The 13,164-nt window shown below is 46.6% G+C and overlaps 1 protein-coding gene across 2 annotated transcripts in view; it reads left to right on the forward strand.

Moving 5' to 3' along the window:
• Window positions 1-13,164, forward strand: part of NMNAT2 (nicotinamide nucleotide adenylyltransferase 2) — a 175,327-nt gene that overhangs the window by 146,219 nt on the left and 15,944 nt on the right. The gene's annotated exons all lie outside the window — the stretch shown is intronic.

Genomic DNA, 13,164 nt, shown 5'->3' on the forward strand with positions numbered 1-13,164 from the left:
CTGGCTCCAAATAGTGCTGGGGTATTCATGTGTTGCAGGTGAGGAGAAGGAAGGGAGAAAAAAAAAATCTTTGCCCTTTTGAGATTATTGTGTGTTTTGTTTTCCTTTGATTCCTTTTGAAGAGGTGGTAAATACCACCCTGGAATCCCCTCAACAAGGGAAAATTGGTCCAGAGGGGAGAAGTTCATGGCAAGAGGTCAGCAGGATCCTTGGCAATTGACTTGGCATTGAGGGAACCAGGAGGTTAAACTTACACCACTCAGGAGCTCAATGACACCTTTCGTTGCCAGGTCTGACTGTGATGATCTCAAACCAGCTCACCCATAAATGACTCACTCTTCACACATACATTCATTCTTATCCCTTCATTAATTCATTCATCTGGTAGCCTAAGCTAATGCTAGCTCCCAAATCCATAGCTGTATGCACATTGAATTCCCAAGGCAACAATTCTAGACGTAGTGCTTTTTGATTAACTTGCTATGTGACTCTGGACCTGCCTCAGTTTGTTGTTGTTGTTGTTGTTTTAATCTATGAAATCTATAGAATATTATCTACAGCGTTCTGAGATTTTAAAGAAACGTTGTACCACACAATCCTTGTCCCCAAGTAATATGTGGCATGACATACACATATGAAATATTTTCGTGTACATTTGTGTGTCTCTGGACAGAGATAGAGAGTCAGGACAGAGGCAGGACAGGGTCAGGCTCAAGATTCGAGTTCTACTCCAACACAACTCATGACAAAATATATTGCTTTTTTTTTTACTTGTTTTTGAGACAGAGTCACTCTGTCGCCCAGGCTGGAGTGCAGTGGTGTGATCTCGGCTCACTGCAACCTCCGCCCCCCAGGTTCAAGCGATTCTTCTACCTCAGCCTCCCAGGCACCTGGAATTACAGGCACTCGCCACCATGCCCAGCTAACTTTTGTATTTTTAGTAGAGACGGGGTTTTGCCACGTTGGCCAGGCTGGTCTTGAACCCCTGACCTCAGGTGGTCTGCCTGCCTCGGCCTCCCAAAGTGCTGGGATTACAGGCGTGAGCCACTGTTCCCTGCCAACAAAATATATTCTGAGCTTCAGTTTTTTGCATCCCTGAAATGAGCCTAATAAGAGTGCCTACATCCCCTGGGTTTGGAAGGCTTAAATGGTATTGTGTTTTGAAAGTGCCTAGCCCCTGCACCTGACACACAGTCAAGCTCAGCAAAGCTAATAAGTGAATTTACCTAGACACACAGATACACACAAAGCTATGCAGGGTGAAGGGCATAAATGCTAACATGCTGTGGGATAACCAAGATGGGAGGGAAAGTTTCCAGGAAGTAAAGTCTACTGTGTGAAATATACAGTCCTCTCCACCCTGGAACCATTTCCTACCTCCTTTCAGGTAGGAGATTTTAAACCTCCTTTCAGTTCTAAATTATGTGGCTTAATTAGCTTTTGCTTTCCTCGATAATTCACAAGGAGCTGTGAAAGTCAAAAGTAATGTGGCAAAGTTCTGTACAAGAGCTCATCAAAGCTCTTTCAAGAATGCAGGCAAATCTGGGCAATCACCTGGGGCCCCATTTTATTGCGGAGGCCTGGGCCGTCCTGGAGGAATTTAGAGAGACAAGGTCAGCAGCTGTGGCACAGCCTGGAGTGCTGTGGAGCAGGAATCCCTGAGGGCTATTACTAAGTGTGATGGGTGGGGAACCTCCTCTCAGGGGCAGACCCAGGCTTCCTGGAGCCTGAAACTTACACAATTCGGGGCCTTGCTGCAGGCCAATGCCTCTCTGCTCCTCCCAGTTAGATTGCTGACTTAGATTGCAGGTCCTCTAACTTCTCTCCAAAACGGCTGGTCTTGGTGTTGTCAGATACCAACATTATAGGACCAGGGAGAAGAGCCCCAGGTCTCTCCTTTTCTGGTTGGTCCCTGGTGCTGAGACCAGGGTTGGTTGGTTTAGACAGAAAATCTGAGAAACCAGTAGCTGTTGATTTACCAGGGATGTGACAGCAGAGGTGGAGTGAACTCATTGGGTCAAATACGTTCCCACTTGACCACTTGGCAAGTCCCAGCCCCAACCCTCTTCCCTTTCTGGATTCCCCAGGGAGATCATAGAATTTCTGTCCCATCTGGGTGGTTGTGGAAAAAGGGGAGGGATTTTCCCATCCCATTTCCAATCACCATCTGAGATGGATGACTTTGGAACATCCCCTGGAAGCCAGGGACGGATGAGATGATGAACCAACAGCAAGATCAGGTGACCAACTAGTCCCCGTTTCTGCAAGACTTACCCAGTTTTAAAACTGAAATACTAGGCCAGGCGCGGTGGCTCACACCTGTAATCCCAGCACTTTGGGAGGCCAAGGTGGGCGGATCACGAGGTCAGGAGATTGAGACCATCCTGGCTAACATGTTGAACCCCCCGTCTCTACTAAAAATACAAAAAATTAGCTGGACGTGGTGGTGGGCACCTGTAGTCCTAGTACTTGGGAGGCTGAGGCAGGAAAATTGCTTGAACCCTGGAGGCAAAGATTGCAGGAGCTGAGATCACGCCATTGCACTCCGGCCTGGGTGACAGAGCAAGACTCTAAAAAATAAAATAAAATAAAATAAAAAATGGAAATGCTTATATCCTGGGACCTCCCTCAGTCCCGGGTTAGCCACCCTGGAGTCCCAGGACACCCAGCCTAGCTATGCACAGAGGGTACCACGTCCCAGGCCAGTAGGGACCCACATCTAGCTTGTCCAGGGTGGTGAGAAATCCAGTCCCCTGCAGAGGCAGCAGAAGGATTTGGGTGAAGCAGACCCTCAAGCTTCCTCCAGATGGCTTTCTGGAGCCTGGAGCAGACCTGCTTCCACGTCCTGCCAGCCAACTGCTCAGTCCCCTGCCTCAACTGAGCCCAAGTGATCCTTAGAGGTCCTTAGAATCACTGAGTCTGAGACAGAGGGGGGAAAGTTTCAAGAAGCTGTTTCCTCACATAATGAGTGTGAATCTCAGCCTGCGACAGAGGTGTGCCGGAAATATCATGTTAATGTATTTACATCAAATTAACATACCAGTCCAAATCCCTATCCCACAGGGATGGTGGTAATTTCGTCTCAGCCATTACTAATTAGCAGACCTGGAAGACTCTTGCACACCCCGAACATGAGGACAGTCCTTCAATTTCAGTTCACCATGGTCACCACAGACATCTTCCCTGTCCAAGCCTTTGTGGTCCCTTGAAGTCAAAGGTGCCCTGCTCTGCACCCACCGGGAGCAGGAAACTCCTGGCTGAGTCTGGAGGCCTCGTGCTGGGCCCCATTGTGATCACCAGGCCCGTTCTCCTCTGAGGCTTTGCCCCTAGTGTGCTGCCCAGGAGGAGGAGGAGTGGGCTCCACAGAGCTCTAGCCTCTTCCTATTGTAGGGAAAGTTGGTGGGAGGGCAGCAGAACCTCTTCTTTGTTCTTTCTATCCCCAAGTCATCTTCCCTATTTTCTCTCCCCTCTTCAGGACATCTAATGAAATGTCTTTTTTTTTTTTTTTTTTTTTTTTTCCTAAGAGACAAGGTCTCACTATGTTGCCCAGGCTGGTCTCGAACTCCTGAGCCCAAGTGATCCTCCCACCTCGGTCTCCCAAAGTGCTGGGATTACAAACCTGAGCCACTGCACTAGGTTCAAAATTTCTTCAGTGAGTTTAAAGGCATTGACTTCAGGCCGGGCGCTGTGACTCACGCCTGCAATCCCAGCACTTTGGGAGGCCAAGGCAGGTAGATCACCTGAGGTCAAGGGTTTGAGACCACCCTGGCCAACATGGTGAAACCCCATCTCTACTAAAAATACAAAAAATTAGCCAGGCGTGGTGGCGGGCACCTGTAATCCCAGCTACTCGGGAGGCTGAGACAGGAGAATCGCTTGAACCCAGGAGGCAGAGGTTGCAGTGAGCAGAGATCGTGCCATTGCACTCCAGCCTGGGTGATAGAGCAAGACTCTGCCTCAATAAATAAATAAATATTAAAATAAAGTCATTGACTTTAAAGCATTCTGGTTTTGTCCGGCAAATTCCTCCTGTAAAAGATCTGGCTCTCTGCTAGAAATAGAGCTGGCCAGCCAGGCGTGGTGGCTCACACCTGTAATTCCAGCACTTTGGGAGGCTGAAGTGGGTGGATCACTTGAGGTCAGGAGTTTGAGACAAGCCTGGCCAACATGGAGAAACCCCATCTCTACTAAAAATACAAAAATCAGCCAGGCGTGGTGGTGCATGCCTGTAATCCCAGCTACTTGGGTGGCTGAGGCAGAAGAGTTGCATGAACCCAGGAGATGGAGGTTGCAGTGTGCCAAGAATGCGCCACTGCACTCTAGCCTGGGTGGCAAGGCAAGACTCCAAAAAGCAAGAAAGCAAGAAGGAAGGGAGGGAGGGAGGGAAGGGAAGGGAAGGAGGGAGGGAAAGAGGGAGGGAGGGAGGGAGGGAAAGAGGGAGGAAGGGAGGGAAGGAGGGAAAGAAAGGAAAGGAAGGAAGGGAAGGGAGGGAGGGAGGGAGGGAGGAAGGAAGGAAGGAAGGAAGGAAGGAAGGAAGGAAGGAAGGAAGGAAGGAAGGAAGGAAGGAAGGGAAAAAAACAGAGCTGGCAGAGGAGGGTATAGGGAGCACAAAACTAGTTAGCATGTCAGTGAATTAGTCCACTGCCCTTATTTGGGGAAGGGTGGATCTCAAGTTCTGGAAAAGGAACATCTTTCAGGAGTAGGTACAGAATGAGCTCTGCTTATTGTACCAGCAAGTTCTACCATCTGGGGTTTGCCTGGAAACGGCCTGTTTTAGGAATGTCTGTTCCTAACCATGAGACTCCTGGAAATGAGATATGTGAGACCTGCTTCTGCTTCAGGTTTCATTCATTTGCCCGTTCATTCATCCCTTTCTCAGAGCACATTTCTCTTTATTACCTGGTGCCCCAAGTGATACTTGTTGACCATAGACCTTTGCTTGGAGACCATGAGGCCAAAACCCTGAAATCTGCTGTTAAAAGAAAAACCTCAGCCAAATGAAATTTAAAAGAGTTTAATTGAGCCATGAACAATTGGTGAATCAGGCAGCATCCCATGCCAGAGTAGGCTCTCAGACTCCAGAGCAGCCATGTGGTGGAAGATTTATGGACAGAAAAAGGAAGGTGATGTACAGAAAATGGAAGTCAAGTACAGAAACAGCCTTATTTGAACACAGTTCGAACAGCTGGCTACATTTGATTGGCCAAAACTTGGTGATTGGCACAAATGTAAGCTAAAGCCTGTTAACACCTCCACTTGTTATAGTTCAGCATGTACAGAGAAACCTTTAGGCTGAACTTAAAATATGCAGGGAGGCAGCTTTAGGCTAAACTTGATTTAACACTGCCCATGACTGGGGACAGGAGGGCAGGAGAGAGATCAAAGCTTTTTCTTGGAAACGTCCTAGGCCCCGGCCCCACACTCCAGCCTCTCATATCTTCTCCAGAATCTTCAGAAACAAGGCAGGAGGGAAGCCACTGGTTCAAACGGGTCTGGGGAGAAAGCTTGAAGGGGCTGTGGAGCAGCCTGGCCTCCAGCCAGGCTGGGAACTGGCTGAGACCGTCTGTTGGACAGCAGGACTGCCAGGGCCTCCTCCAGCACCAACACACACTCTCTACTAAGTCAGTTTTGCTCTTTCTTTCACTTTGGATTCTTGAACCAAAGCTCTCCATCCAGAAATCTAATTACATGACTAATGGGATGACCCCCATCCCCACCCCAAACACCTCCCTTGTGGCATTTCCCATTAGGCATAAAGATCCATTAGCCCACAGCACATTCTGACCTTCTCTGACCAGTGACACACCCTTCCCCTTACATTCCGTGGAGAAAAAATTCCATACATAGTCATCGAGTTTCTCTCAAGTGTAACAGAATAGAGTTGCTGTATGGGAAATCAAGATCCAGACTTTTGGACCAGCCTCGGAGATCAGAGCCCAGCTCCTGCCACGCCACTGCATTCCCGAGTTCTTTATTGGAGAACTAGTCTCTCCCAGGAGACCTGCTCCTTTGCTTTGCTTTTCTGCATCCTGACACCAGCATCAGTGCAGGCATCCAGGCATGGATCAGGGACTGTGGGAAGCCAAGGCCAAAGGCAATAGGGTCAACCATGGGCAGATTTGTGAAGCAGAAGGCATCTGCACTCACTCCCCTCCCCAAAACAAAACCCGTTGTATAGGGATCCGATGCTGCCAACTGCTTTGTCCATCACTGTGCCCAGCAGGCAAATTAATTCTGACTCAAGGCCGAGAGTGGTGGCTCATGCCTATAATCCCAGCACTTTGGGAGGCCAAGGCGGGTGGATCACCTAAGGTCAGGAGTTCAAAACCAGCCTGGCCAACATGGTGAAACCCCATCTCTACTACAAATACAAAAATTACCCAGGCGTGGTGGCGGGCTCCTGTAATCCCAACTACTCTGGAGGCTGAGGCAGGAGAATTGCTTGAACCCGGGAGGCACAGGTTGCAGGGAGCCGAGAGAGCGCCACTGCACTCCAGCCTGGGCGACAAGGGTGAAACACCGTCTCAAAAAAAAAAAAAAGAAAAGAAAAGAAAATTCTGATTCAAGCATTCCTTTCTTCAATCAATCTTTCAACAAATGCTTATTAAGTGTCCGGGATAAACATAGCATGCATTTATCCTTGAGGCACTTGCAGTCTAAAAGTATCTTACTTTTCATTATAGTATTTCTTTATACTCTATTAAATATAACACATGAAAAGTTTAGAAGAGTTCCTGAACCTAGTACGCATTCCATAAATGTTGGCCGTTATTCACTTATTTTAAAATATTTATTGAGCACCCAGCCATGTGAGAAAACAAAGTAGACAAAGTACCTGACCGTGCACTTTACTTTCTGTGGGAGGGGGTGGCCCTTGAGCTGGGCTTTCAATTGTGAGCAGGACTAGGTTAAGTAGGTGGAAAGAGAAGAGCTTTTTAAGGAGGAAAGAGGATATAAAAGATTCAGTGGAGGAAGCAAGACCTTTGGGGAGATGTTCTGGTTGCTTGAAATAGGTGGATCCTGGTATTTATTTGAGATGGTATTAACTTTTGAGCAAGCAGCAAAATCATTAAGTTTAATGATTACACGTATTAGCTGCTCTCAAGAGTATTTCCATTTCAAATGAGCAAGAGTCAATATTTAACCCAAAGGAGCAAAAACTTGGGGATGGAACATCAGCCACCAGAGATGGCCACTGAGGGAATTGTTTTCTCTTTTTTCCTCTTTGCACTCCTCAAAGCCCAGCATTCCACGGGCTGGTTCTAATTGGCTGTATCCTACATTTTTCCAGCCAACCAGCCATGGGCTAACTGCTTCCTACATCCATCAGCTATGGGAAAACAACCAAAGAAAATAAACAGAGGAAGAGCCTGGGGCATTAGCCACTCCAGAAGAAATCCCAGGGCCCCAGGATAAATGGAACAAAGACAAACATTTGGCTATTCAGGCTCAGATGGTTTTTATCAGACAGTCCAGCTCCAGCCAGGAAGCCTGATGGACTCTTGCACCCCAGGGATTAGGCCCCCAAACTGATATGACTGATACCAAATGATACCAGATTACAGGCTCAGGGGAAGGAGGCTCAGCTTCTACCAATGGGGGATTCTGGTTGTTCTCATGTGAAAGGCACTGTTGGTTTGGTTTCCAGGCTGTTGACTTGAGTCTGGAATCCCCTGCCTTCCCACACCCCCAGTTAAGTTGGCAGTGGGAGGGGGGATGATTTCATTTGGGAAGCCCCTCTTAAGAATGGTTCTCTCTCTCTTTTTTTTTTTTTTTTTTTTTCATTAAGAGGGCCATCCTGGAAATGCATTTCCACCTGCTGAACTCTGACCCTACTAGTTTCCTTCCAGCCTTCCCTCCAGAGAGTGGCAGGGGCTAGAGCAAGGGTGGAGCATCCTTTACTGAAATGGAGGGAGCATGTTTCAGAAGCTGCTCACGTACTGCATGACTTTTGCCAGAAGTTCTCTCTTGGCATCTTTTTAAAGTCATCCAGAAGTATTCTAAAATTATAATACTCTAAGGGTGATGCAGAGTACCCCAGCCTCCCAAGTAGCTGTGGTAAGCTGGGGGGAAAAATAAGGTAGAATATATTTTCAAATAGAAATTTTTTAACCAAAACAGTTTCAAGTCACTACAATATGAGTCTTAAAAATGGATCTAGAAGAGGTGTGATGTGGAGGAAAGAGTCTTTAAGGCAGACCAGAGTGGATTCCATTCACTTGTTAGCTGTGCAACTTGGATAGGTTATTAAATCTCACTGAGTCTTGGTTTCCCCATCTATGAAATAAGAACTGAGGCACATATCTCAGAAGATAGTTGTCATAAGGATTAAATGTGATAAGTTCCTAGTACTGTGCATGGCACATAGCAGGCACCTTAATCAATGTTTCTTCCCCTCCTTCCCAATGGGCCCATGTGCATCCCTGACTAATCCTTATTCAGAGAAGAAACACAAGTGGGCTGCAGTCGTTGATGTACTGTACCTGAGAAGAGAGCACTGTTTGGGAGGGAAAGTCAGGCTTCAGAACGCTGATCTCAGGATGGCCCTGCAGAGGACCTTGCCAGTTAAGCCTGCCAGGGCAAATCCACATACATTGGATCCTGTTGCTAATGGAAGTCAAGCCCTCTGTTTAAAACACTCTAATGGCGTTTATTTGCAATTGGAATGAAACCCCATCTTCATCATGATCTGGTCCTTGTCTACTTTTCCAACCGCCACGTACCCTAGTCCCACCTAGTTTATTTGAACAGTTTTCCCCACCTCAGGGTCTTTGTACTAGCTGTGGCTTCGTTGGGAATCCTCTTCTCCTAGGTATCCCTGTACCCATCCCTTCATATCACGTAGGTTTCAACATAAAGGTCATTTGGTTTTATAATGAATATTGTACTTAACCCTATTTGATGTTTTCCTTTTATTTATTTATTTTTCAGAGACAGGGTCTCACTCTGTCACCCAGGCTAGAGTACAGTGGCGTGATCATAGCTCACTGCAGCCTTGAACTCCTAGACTCAAGTGATCATCCTGGGGTCAAGCGATCCTCTTGCCTCAGCCTCACAAGTAGCTGGGACTCAGGCACGTGCCAACACACTCAGCTAATTTAAAATAAAATTTGTTTTTGTAGAGATGAGGTCTTACCACCATGTTGCCCAGGCTGTCTGGAACTCCTAGGCTCAAGTGATCCTCCCACCTTGGCCTCTTAAAGTGCTGGGATTACAGGTGTGAGACATCACACCTTGCCATGATGTTTTCTTATTTATGTATTTATTTGTTTATGATCTCTCCTTACTTGAAGGTAAGCCCTTTGAGTACAGGAAGCTTGCCTGTCTTATTCACCGATACCAGAACAGTGCCCAGTTCACCATATACATGCTCAACAAAAGTTTGTTGAATGAAAGTTGAGAACAACTTGGTTGGAGGAGTTCAGCTCATAATACAGTTTGCCTCCCCCATGGGATATGGCCCAAACTTTTGCCAGTTACCCATGATATATTAGTCACTGTAAGATATTAGCCACCCAGTAGCAACCTACTCATATCTTCACAGCAGTAGATACAATTGAAAATAATCATTTGTTTAATGTCTCATACCAGACAGTGATCTGTCCAAGAGATGAAGCCATATCTGCCTTGCTCAACCCTGCATCCCTAGTGTCTAGGAAAGTGCCTGGCTAAGACCACAAGGCATCCACCCCCTCAAAGCATCCCTTTAAATCCAGCAGGGCAGGTCTTGAAATTCAGCCTCTTGGAGGGATGATGCAAACTCTACGTTCCTTCCAAGAGCTCTGCTGCCTGGGTCATGAGTGTTTTCTCTTCCAAGGCCAAGTTGCTTCCTGCCTCAACATGTCTCATATCCTTCCCTCAGATTCCCCACATTTGGGGAAGCAGAGTCTACCACCTCCCACATCCTCTCCCCATCCCTTTCCCTACCTCCCCTGGGGAGCCTTTGACCAGAAGATGTAAAGATATGATCAAAGTTGTGCCTGTGAGCAGGAAGTAGAAGCAGGATGAATGCCACAGACCCCCACCTCTGAGGCTCGACACAGGCCAGTGCTAAAGTGAGGGCCACTGTGTGCTGCAGGGGGAGAAGATTGTGTCCTGATCCTGCCCACGGTGTGGGGTCACATCGGTCACCATCAGGAATGAGATTTACCAATCAGGACAGTTCTACCACATTGGCCACTCGTCCACCCCACCTTTCCACCCCAAGGGCAAGACCCACAGAGAGCTCTTCATGAAGACAGGAGGTGCTGGTCCCCTCGAGCAGAAACAAGAGTTCAGTTCCAGAGGCCTGGGCACACTCCTGCAGGCGCCATAGGAAGGGGATCTGAGTGCCCTATGCTTCCTGGGGTCAGATGTCTGCCCTTACACCCCCCGCTCCTGAGGGCACAGGGGGAATGTCCTTATTCTTGCTGGACTTCTCAGAGGTGCTGAGGTACCTGTCCCACGAGTATCTCATTTTGACCCCATCCTAAACCAGGCCAGAATATTAGCAGCTTAGGTAATTGTCCATGTGGTTTAAAGCAACAATTCCCAAAGGTGGGTGTATATCCGAAGGATTTGGGAACTTTGTAAAGATAGAGGCTCCAGCCCCTTGACACATGCTATATCAAAATTTCTCAGGTGAGGTCTGGGGAATATGTTTGTTGTTGTCGTTTATTTTATTTTATTTTATTTTATTTTCACAAATAATACTTTTTATTTGTCACCCTTAAAGTCTGAATTTTAACAGATTCTTGGTCCAGTGGCTTTTATCCACTAGCTTGTTCAACTTTAGCCCCTATCTCTCCCCGCAGTAGTTTTTCCAGAGCCACTACCTTCACACAAAGGTAGCGGCTGTGGAAAAACTAATGAAAACATCACGGAGAGGACAGATTGGCAAGCCTTTTCTGTTTTCCAATGCTGTCTGGGATCAATTTATTGACCACTTCTTTCAAGTCATTTGTCTACAACAACCCCTCCACCCTGCACCTGGTCATTATTACCATCATCTTCTCCAAGATTTGGCAGACCTGAGCCTAAGATGTCTTCCATATCCGATTGTTGCCTCTTTTTAGTAAAACCAACGCAGAATAGATGAAGCAAATAACCATTGGTGGTCTTGATTCAGACTGAGCTTCAGTCATGGTCTGTCATTTTTTTTGACCATGGAACACATTTTGTCACAGGTAAGATCCAGGCCATGGAAGTGAGTCAGGCAGTTTTTGCCCTGGGGATCTTCAGTAATTAGCTTGAATTTTCTAAATGCAACTTCAGCATTTTGCAGATGAGCAAGACTCACTTCAAATGCACAACACTTGAGGCCATCACAGCTCCATGCAATTTTGGTTTCTCGCATCCTTGGGACTGGTGTTTTTCCGTTATTTCTTATATGAAACATATAGCTGGTATTTTTACATCATACCAGTCTTATAAAATGAATCAAGTGCTCTCTTCTTGGCTCCCTTTTTGCCACATTTTGTAAAGTGACTATTCTTGCCAACCACCTTAGTGCTGCTCAGAGAACCAAAAGGGTGAAAGTGCAACTCTGGTGAGAATTTAGGCTTAAGGGGTGGGAGCGCACAAGGGATGCAGGTTTAATTAGGGTGGCCAGAGAGGATCTCACCAAGAAGGTGACATTTAAGTGAAAGATTTTAAGCCAAGGAGCAACATGATTTGGCTTATATTTTAACATTATCAGTCTGGCTATTGGGAATAGACTAAAAAGAGGCAAGAAAATAACAGGGAGACCAGAGAAATTCAAACGAGAGATGATAGAGGTGAGCTAGTCTCCTAGTTCTGCAAACTTGGTGGTTTAGGATAACACATATTTATTGTCTTACAGTCCCAGAAGTCAGAAGTCTGAAATAGGTTTTATTGGGCCCAAATCAAGTTGCTCCAGAGGATCTAGGGGAAAATTAGTTTCCTTGACTTTTTCAGCTTCTAGAGCTGCATTTGTCATATTCATTGGTTCATGGTCCCTTCCTCCAACTTCAAGTCCCACAGTGGAGCATCTTCAAATCTCTTTCTGCTCCATCTCCCATTATCTTATCTCTTCTGAGTCCAGTCTCCCTCTGCCTCTTGTAAGGGTACTTGTTACTGCATTTAGGGCCTGCCCAGATAACCCAGGATAATCTCAAGATCCTTAGTTTAATCATATCTGCAGAGTCTCTTTTGCCATATTCACAGGTTCCAGAGATTAGAACCTGGATATCTTTTAGGTTCATTATTCAGCCTAACAAAATAGCCTTGGACCAGTATAGAAGGGGCTGACATGGTGAGAAATGAGCAGATTCTTGGATTTGCTTTGAAGGTAGAGTCCATTGGACTAACTTATAGACTGAATGTGGGATATAAGAGAAAGAGAGGAATCAGGGAAAATACCAAAGCTTTTTGTGTGAGCAATTATAAGAAGAGAATTTCTGCTGGGCATGGTGGCTCACACCTGTAATCCCAGCATTTTGGGAGGCCAAGGCAGGCGGATCACGAGCTCGGGAGTTTGAGACCAGCCTAACCAACGTGGTGAAATCCTGTATCTACTAAAAATTACAAAAATTAGCCGGGCATGGTGGCGCGCGCCTGTAATCCCAGCTACTCAGGAGGCTGAGGCAGGAGAATTGCTTGAACCCGGGAGGCAGAGGTTGCAGTGAGCCAAGATCACACCACTGTACTCCAGCCTGGGCAACAGCGAGACTCTGTCTCAAAAAAAAAAAAAAAAGGAAGAGAATTTCTCTTTATGGAAAAGATGACAGGAGGAAAACCATTTCTTTGAGGGGAGTGGTTGGTTTAACTGTTTGTTTATGTTAGCAGGGCCAGGGGCTCATGGACATAATGAGTTTGAGATGGCCTATCCAAGTGGGCATATTGAGAAGGCAGCTGACATATGAGCCTCCAGTTCAGGAGAGAAGTTATTGCTGGAAACATTAATTTGGAAGCCTTTAGTGTGCTTTTAAAGCTTCAAAATTGAATGAAATCATGAAGGGTGTGAGTGTGAATAGAAAAGAAAAAACATCCAGGGACTGAGGCTTGGAGGAGGTCAGTGGCTCAAGGTCAGATAGAACAGGAGGAATTAGCACGGGGGCCCAAAAAGGAGTAGCCAGCAGCCAGAGAGGTAGAAGGACAACCAGGAGAGGGTAGTGTCCTGAGGCCTGGTGAAGGCAGGCAATGGGGGCTTGAGGTGGGAAGGAC

The sequence above is a fragment of the Macaca thibetana genome, chromosome 1 (assembly GCF_024542745.1).
Source record: "Macaca thibetana thibetana isolate TM-01 chromosome 1, ASM2454274v1, whole genome shotgun sequence".
In the NCBI taxonomy this organism is placed as follows: Eukaryota; Metazoa; Chordata; class Mammalia; order Primates; family Cercopithecidae; genus Macaca; species Macaca thibetana.